This window comes from Chinchilla lanigera, unplaced genomic scaffold, assembly GCF_000276665.1.
Source record: "Chinchilla lanigera isolate Chin_1 unplaced genomic scaffold, ChiLan1.0 scaffold00069, whole genome shotgun sequence".
NCBI lineage: Eukaryota > Metazoa > Chordata > Mammalia > Rodentia > Chinchillidae > Chinchilla > Chinchilla lanigera.
In genome coordinates, this window is record NW_004955470.1 from 11,659,086 (window position 1) to 11,667,971 (window position 8,886).

Sequence of the window (8,886 nt, forward strand, 5' to 3'; positions counted from 1 at the left end):
TAAATACATGAGAAAGTGTTCAACATCATTAGTCATTCAAGAAATTGAAATTAAAACAACATTGAGATTTCATCTTACCCCAGTGAGAATGGCTAACATTAAGAAATCAACCAATAACAAATGCTGGTGAGGCTGTGGAGAAATAGGAACTCTTCTCCACCGCTGGTGGGAATGCAGACTGGTGAAACCACTGTAGAAATCAGTTTGAAGATTCCTCCAAAAACTAGGTCTAGAGGTCCCATTCAGCCCAGCTATTCCCCTTCTAGGTATTTTCCCAGAAGATCTGAAAACATCATATCACAGCAACAAATTGCACCCATGTTCATAGCAGCACAATTTGTAATTGCTAAATTGTGGAAGCAAACCAAATGTCCATCCACCGAGGATTATTTTTTAAAATTGTGGTACTTTTATATAATGGAATATTACTCAGCTATAAAGAAAGATAAACTCGAGGCTTTTATAGGTAAATGGTCACAACTAAAGACCATACTCATAAGTGAAATAAATCAGACCTGCATGTGTAAGCATCGTATTGTCTCACTAGTGTAAGACCTGACAGAGTGAAGAAAAACTAAGAGGTATGATAGACATGAAACACAAGGAAAATGCTCAAAAGTAAAGGGCAACTGTGGTGTGGGAAAACAGAAGTGAAAGAAGGGAAATTATGTATGCATGTATATACAGGATAGCTAACATAGTTGTTCTACTGTCTTCTATTGCTCTACAGAAAGGAACAGTTAATGATTACTTGTTTGATCAATCTTGTATATGTCTATTTGTTTTCCTGAGAAACCACTTTGAAGATATCAATAAGTAATACAACAACCATGGTTAATTTCCTACAACTTTGTCTGTAACTCTGTTTTGTTTGTATTGTTCTTATGCTATTTTGTAACTGGATGTCTGTCTGTTAATATGTTTTCCTTCTTTTATTTCTTAAAATTAAAAAATAAAAAGAAACGTCTGCTCGTGCTTTCTGGCTACATTTTCACTGGCTGTTTGTATTTTTGTTGCTGGGTTTCTGTTATTAGTATTCTGGATACTGATCTCTTGAAGGGTATGTGGTTCATAAATACTTTCTCTAAGTCTGCGGACTTCAGACTTCTACACCTTCCATTTCTTTCAATACAGTCTTTCAAAGAGAACAACATATCTTTGTTGCTCTAATTCTAACAAAGTCCAATTTACCTATTAACTTCTTGTGGAACATGATTCTGACGTCAAGGTTCAGAACAATTTGCTCGGCTCTGTGTCTGGAAGATTTTCTCCTGAATGCGTTCCAAATATTTTAGTTTTACATCGTTCATCTCAAGTGCTTACTGGGAAAATCAGAGATTTGGTGGAGTGAACGGCCCACACTCCTGTCCTGCCACCAACTGTTGTAAAAACACACAGAAGTGGTCAGAACAAAGGTTTACTGCAACCAAGAGAATGCTGTATCAAGGAAAAAATTGTAATTTTGATTTTGGAGCTGGATCTTTTCATTTCCTACAGGACTTAAAAGTTAAATGCATAGAAATGATGACCCAGCAGTGTTACCATCCATAAAGATGCAATTTGTGGTTATACGACATGGAGGAGAGGAAGAGCTATATGGAAACAAAGTCACTGCACCCTGCTGGGCCGAGCCTGTGCCAATTTGAGCTGGAGTGTTGTCAACTGAGAATCTAATTGTAATTTCCAGAGTAACCACCAACGGGGGGAAATATATATATATAATGAATCAGAATGCCAAAAGAGAAAAGAAAAATCCCAAGTATGATGAATCTGGAGAAGGAACAAGTCTAAAACAAGAAACAAACAACAAATGCAGGTCATGTGTCACCGATCCAAAAATACATAACTGAGTGTACTCCAAAATCCAAAACATTCTCGGTGCCAATGGTAATGCCATAAGTTAAAAATTCTTCACCACAAAATTTTGTTTCACAAAAACGTATTGAAGCTATCACATTAAGTTAACCTTATGCTATGTGAAAAACATGTATATGAAACAAAAATAAATTCCATATTAGACTTGGGTCAAATCCACAAGATATATCATTATGTATATAAAATATTCCAGATTTCAAAAGAACTAGATCTTCTGTGCACAAACATTTTCTTATAGTAAATCTGCCTTATTTCTGATGAGGTTAGATGTAAACAGATGAAAGTTAACTAAAATACAGAGTTCAGAGTAACTAGTTGTTAGAATAGTCCAACAGTGTAGTCTAAATACCACACACTCAGTTGATATCCAAAGAAGCAAAAAGCTTGAAAGATGAAAGATGGGAGAAGACACCTCACAGGTAGCAGACAGGAAATGGATTTAGGATGGAAAAGGCCCTACACTCTGCTACCTGAAGGGAGGTGAAATGGCTACACTATCACCCAACATAGACCCGAAGCCAGTAATTGTAACAAGAGTCACAATTATAATATATATATAGAAAGAGAGGCAGATAGATAGATAGATAGATAGATAGATAGATAGATAGATAGATGAAATTTATAAGCAATCTGGGCCAAACAACACAGCCCCAAAATAAATAAATCAAATGATAAAGTTAAAAAGAGAAATCTTGCCAGGCATGGTGGCACACACCTGTAATCCCACCACTTGGGAGGCTGAGACAGGAGGATAGTTGCGAGTTCTACACCAGCCCGGGCTACAGAGTGAGCACGAGACCAGCCTGAACTGCATAGTGAGACCCTGTCTCAAAAAGATGAAAAAAAAAATCTTTCTAAAATAATAGTTGAAGGGATCAGTAACTCACTCTTAATAACGAACGTAACAATAAGTTTAACAAAGAAACAGAGGACTTAATACCAGCATACACCAAGCAGACCAAACTGGCTTGTGGGGACCCTCCACCTACAAGAGCACCGTGAACCTGCCTCCCAAGGGTATGCAGTACACACATCTGCCAAGGGAACATACCTTTAGGCCACAAAATAAGTGTTAACAAAATTTAAGAGTCTGAAATAACACAAACTATATTTTCCTATCACAATGGAATGAAACTAGGGACCAATAACAGAAGGAATGTAAAAAAAAATCCACAACATGTGGAACTAACCACACACTTAAAGTTAGAATTTAAATCAGTCATACAGCAGTTTAAGAAACTCTGAGATGCTAAAGAATGTGCCAGTATAACCTCCCAAGTGTGTAGGACACAGACACAGAGCACAGATGTCAGCAAAACTGTGGACCAGGAAACATCAAGTCCATGACCGCTCACGGAAACATCACAAAATGCCCAGACGTAGGTCCAGATAGTCCCATTGAGCCAAAGGCACTCAGGGCTCAGGGAAGCTGGGTGCAAGAGGGGAGAGCACGTCTCCGACACCAGCAGCTTGTCTCTGTCCCCTTCCGGTCCCTCTCCTCCTCCAGGCTTCTCTCCTCTCTGTCTTTGAAACCTCCACATTTTGGTATTCTGGGAAATTTCTGTCAAAAGATTATCTGAAAATGAGCTGCTCCACAGAAGCTTCCGTGGTCGCATGTCATCAGTCACACACTTGCCAACTCGCTTGGAAGGCAGAGACTGACTTAGGGCTATCGCATTCCAATCACCAAGCGCTCAGTGTGCAGTAGCAAGGCTCGAGGCACACACAGAAGCAGGAGCCATGTTCACCTGGAAGCACAGAGTACATGGGCAGATGCTGTCCTTGAAGAGGTGAAGACCCCAAACTCGGTAGAGAGCGTGCTTCAGATAGAAAGGGAAATATGGGTATAGAACTTAAGGGAACCAAAAACTTATACATAGTGAAAATGAGGACATCAGAAGATAGAATTTGTAAAAGGAACTAAATAGAAAGTGTTATCACTGAAGCAAAAAGAATTCACTAGAGAACCCAAAAGCAGATTTCAACAGGCACAGCAAAGAATCAGCAAACAAGATAATTGATATTGTCAAGTCTGAAGGCCAAAATTTATCTCCTTTTATAAAGATTAGTAAGAGTCAACAGAACCTAAAGAGCCTGTGGGACCACACAGAGGAGACCCCAGGCAGGGAGAGACAGCAGCATTGGCAGGTGATCCAGGACATAAACGTACTCATCAAAGAGGCTCAGTGAACAGCGCAGAGTGTAGAGACCAACACCAAGAAAGACGCCCAGCACTCTCTTGTAAACTAAAGACAAAGCCCAAGTCTTAAAAGCAACTCTTTGTGGACATGGGACCCTCATTTACATTCTGAGCTGATTTGCTGTCAGAAAACTTGGAAGCTAGCAAGCAGATGCATGATATAGTCAAAGTGCTGAGTCAAAAAAGAACTCTATACCTGGCAAACTGTCTCCAAGAATGAACAGTGATACTGAGTGAACAATGTTGATGAAATCATTACCACACCCTACAGAAAATACTGAAGGATGTCATAGAAATAAATGTGTACTACATACTCATTTCAAGATGCAAAAATTTCTAGTAAAGAAAACTGTACTGATATATATATATATATATATATATATATATATATATATATATATATATATATTATGGTGTTGGTTTATAGCTCCACTTTTTATTTTCACAGGACTTGAAGGATAAATCCATTAAAAAATCACAAGTCTATGTTATTGGACACAGAATACATAGCAATGTAATTTATGCTATCAGTAACATAGATGGGAGAAGAGCTATAAAAATAGTTTTGTATATAACTGCAACTATTACCTATGGCAATTAGACTGATAGAACTTTAGGATACTATGTGACATTCCCATGGTAAGTGTGGGGAGTAGTTCTATAGACTAAACATGAAGGAAAATGAGCGTGTGGATTAGTCTGCTCAGGACTCCACAACAAACACCACAAGCTGAATGGCATCAACAACAGAATTTATTTCTCACAGTTTGGAGGTGGGAGTCTGGAGTCAAGGTTCCAGCTAGGTTGACTTCTGACACCCCTCTCCCTTCCTCACTGCATCTTCAGACATTTTGCTTTGCATCTGCAGAGAGACAGAGACATTCTGGATTCTCCTTTTTTGTAAGAACAGTAGACCTGTCACATTAGGGCCCCACTTCACGACCTCACTTAACCTTAACCACGCCTTCAAGGTTCTACCTACAAGCACAGGACCGTGGGTGTTGGGGCTTCATCACATGAAGGACCCAAATCCTGTAGACTGAGGGACACAGTTCCTCCCCGTAACACAGCACTCTCTGCCCCGCCTCACCCCCCGTCCTTCTCATGTCCACCCGCTTCCGCAACCACCAAAGCCTTAACCCATTGCACAGGCAACTCCAAGCCCAGCATTGCATCCCACTGTTGTCTGAATCAGCTGGGGACTTAACTGTGTCCAGACAAGTGGCCTGGGGCCACTCCCAGGGATCAGTAAGGCACACTTCTGGGTGTCTCTGGGTGGGGCATGGAGGCGTGATCTTGGGTACCATGTCAGATCCCTCACTCCTTCCCCTCTGCACTGTTCCTGGGTTCCGCTTTCCAGCTACCAAGAGGTAAGCAGCCTTCCTCTGCCATCATGCTCCCACCTGGCGGCTAGCTGAATACGGACAGAATCCCCTGAAACCATGAGCACTTGTGTCTTCGTCTAGAGGCAAAACACACCACCAGTTGTGAAGGCAGAAACCAGACAACATGGGTGCTTCTGAAACATGAGGACAGCCCAGGTGAAGACGAGCATTCTTCCCCTCTTTCCCCTGCTCTTTTCTCTTCCTCCTTCTCCTCCTCCTTCTTCTCCTCCCAGTGCTATGAGAAAAGACCCCCACCTTTATAGCCTTATTTAACCTTAATTATCTTTTTAAAAACTCTATCTCCAATATAGTCACTCTGGAGGTTAGATCTATAATATAGTAATTGATGGGAACACAATTCAGTCTGTAACAGAAAGGAATGAAACACACACACACACACACACACACACACACAAAGAACACCTAAAGAAACAGCAGCAGCAGGGGAAGAAAGAGGAACAAGGAATCTGTAAGACATACAGAAAAACAAGTAGAAACATCTCAACAGCAAGTCCCTTCTTATTAATGATTAAAGGTAAATGCATCAAACTATCTAAACAAAAACGGCAGATATTCGCAAATAGCTCTGTCTGCTGTGTACAAGAGACTCCTTTGAGACCCAAGTGCACCAAGAGGTGAAGGGGTGATAAATCAACGTTCCGGGCCAGGAGCACACAGCAAAGTCACAGCTACCCTGATACCAGGCGAATAGACCCATACTGTAAAGTGTCACAAGAGTCAAAGAAGGACATTGCGCAAAGATAAAAGAATCAATCCATGAACACTGAGCAGATGAGGGCAAATGGGCACAGAATGAAGGGCGAGATATTGGAGATTAATAACAGATGGAGAATTCAACACCTCACGTTCAGTAATGCACAGAGTAACTAGGCAGAAAATCAACAAGAAAAAAGAATTTTAACAGCACTACAAACTGAGGGACAGAACATTCCACCCAACAGCCGACTACACATTTTTCTCAAGTGCATGCGTAACCCCACGGAGCACGCACGCTGGGCTGCAGAACAAGGCTGAGTCAGTGCCGCTTGCAGTCACACAGAACGAAAGCAACATCGGTGTCGGGAGAAAAGCTGGGGAACTTATAAATGTGTGGAAATTGAGCAGCATATTAATAAAAATCCAATGGGCTACAGAACGAAGATACTCTGAGATGAATGGGGTGAAAGACAGTATAGGAACAGCTGCCGGGTGCTGGAGAAACAGTGTTTGGAGAGAAATGATCACCTGAGAATTATATATTGTACATTATATGATATACATCAATGTAATTAATTATTGTAATGTGTATAATATACATTACTTTATAAATGTATATAATGTACATTACATTGTATAAAGAAGGACTCATGCAGGTAATCTAACACCATTCATTATGAAACTAAAGAAAGAAGGCAAACTAAACCCAGAGATCGCAAGAAAAGAGAATAAGATACGAGTGTCTATAAGATAACACTTGTAGAAAAGTCAATGAAACCAAAAGTTGTTTCTTTAAAAACCAGCAAAAGTGGTAACTGTCAGCTAGAATGACTGTGAAAATAAGATGAAAGATTCAAATCCCTAAAATCAGAAATGACAGTGAAGCCATTGGTAGCGTTTATACCAAAATAAAGTGGATGATAGAGGAAGACAGTGAACAGTTGTGTGCCTTCCAGGTGAATAAGAGTGAAAGGACAGAATGAATTCCTGAGGTGGGACCCAGCTGCCACCAACACTCAATCAAACTTCAAGGGACCAAGAGTTGCATCTTACTGATCAGCAAAGAAAGTGGTCTTGAGATAGAATCTACTCTGGTGAAGATGCTGAGAACATTGTTGAAATGACAGAAGGTTTATCAAATCACAAAGACCGCAATTTTGAAAAAGGTCCTATTGCATGTACAGTGCTAGCAAATAGTGCCATGCATTACAGAGAAATCTTTTGTGAAAGAAGGAGTCAACCATGACTTTGTGGCATAGAAATTGCTACTTCAACTGAAAAAGAAACCTGTACACAATTCCAGAGCCGTAGGTCCTGTGTTCCAGAAGTGTTTGAGGGAGATACTTCACATCATTACTCTGGAAGGCGGCAGTCTGCTGCGTGAATTGGTGGGTGGATAGAAAGGCAGACATAGATGTTAAAATTTTAAAATGTTAAGGGTTGAGTCTAGGTCATAGGTGTCCATGGGCTAATTTTAACGCAGGTTTCAACCTTGATATCTGTTTGCATATTTTCATGAAATGTTAGAGAAGTGACCAGAAAGAAAACACTTTTGCAACTGTAGGGAATGATAGGAATGGTGATCAGAAAGATAGAAACTGACCCCAAAACATGTGATTCACCACTGCTGTTCTTTTTATACAGTGAGGGTGGAGTACTGTACAATTGCTATATAACTGTTCATTTTGAAAGTAGAGATTTAGTCAATGCATGCCATTTATCCCTAGGACACAAGAACACAACCCAGCGTCTGCTGGACACCTGCATTTACACTGAGATGAGCTATCTCAGTTGATTAATTCTAGTGTAGTTTTCAGCCAGTGGAAGTTCACCCTCACACACTCAGATCTGTGTGTTAGAATCTCAACCTAGCAATGTCAGCTTCCCCCACCAACTCTAATTCCTAACTATTTCTTCTCCATCTTTCTTTTCCTATTTGCTTCCCATTGGCAGCTCTCCTTTTTTCCTTTTAATTTTTATTGCAATAATTGCAGAAAGGCATGTACCACATAAATATTTGAAATGAAAATTATGTACAATTTGGGTGGAGAAATGTCAAAGTTAGTATAGAAGCACAATTTACACAGGGTTAAAAAATATTGCTTACAATCATGGCACAGGAAGAAGAAGATGCTAGAGATTACAATTTAACTGCAGACCAAAAAGCAATCAAGGCCAAGTACCCACCAGTTTTCAGAAGTATGAATGTTACACGCGTGGGGGGAGACTCTGGAGGAAGCGTTCAAGCAGTGTGCCATGGCCATGTTTGCTTACATGACAGACACTGGGACTGTGGAGCCCTCCAGACAGTAGAAGTCGAAGCCCGAGGAGACCACTTGCAGTCTCTTCCGTTCCACTTTTTGGCTGAACAGCTTTGTAAGTTCAGCGCTGACGAACTCTCCATACCCAGGAAGTGAAAGTACTTAGTATTGATCAAAGAAATTTCAAATTATGTTCAATTGGGTGAGGAGAAGAATTTTCACTTTCCAAGCACACTCAGGGAACAGAAGTCAAAGCGATAACACACTCAGCAGTGCAAGTCTACACCAAAGAGAAACCAGAAGTTTTGTGATCATTGACATTTAACACACTAAAAAAAAAGACTTCTAGGAAGAGCTGGTTTTTTTCTCTTGAGAAGATATAATAATTTAATTTCTCTAGTATCTTTTGACAAAAGGAAATTTACAGAACAGAAATTTTTAATTAAAA

The 8,886-nt window shown here is 40.2% G+C and overlaps 1 pseudogene; it reads left to right on the forward strand.

Annotated features, from left to right (window-relative positions):
- The first annotated feature begins 8,288 nt into the window (after nt 1-8,288).
- On the forward strand, nt 8,289-8,749 carry LOC106150283 (annotated as a pseudogene).
- The last annotated feature ends 137 nt before the right edge of the window (nt 8,750-8,886 follow it).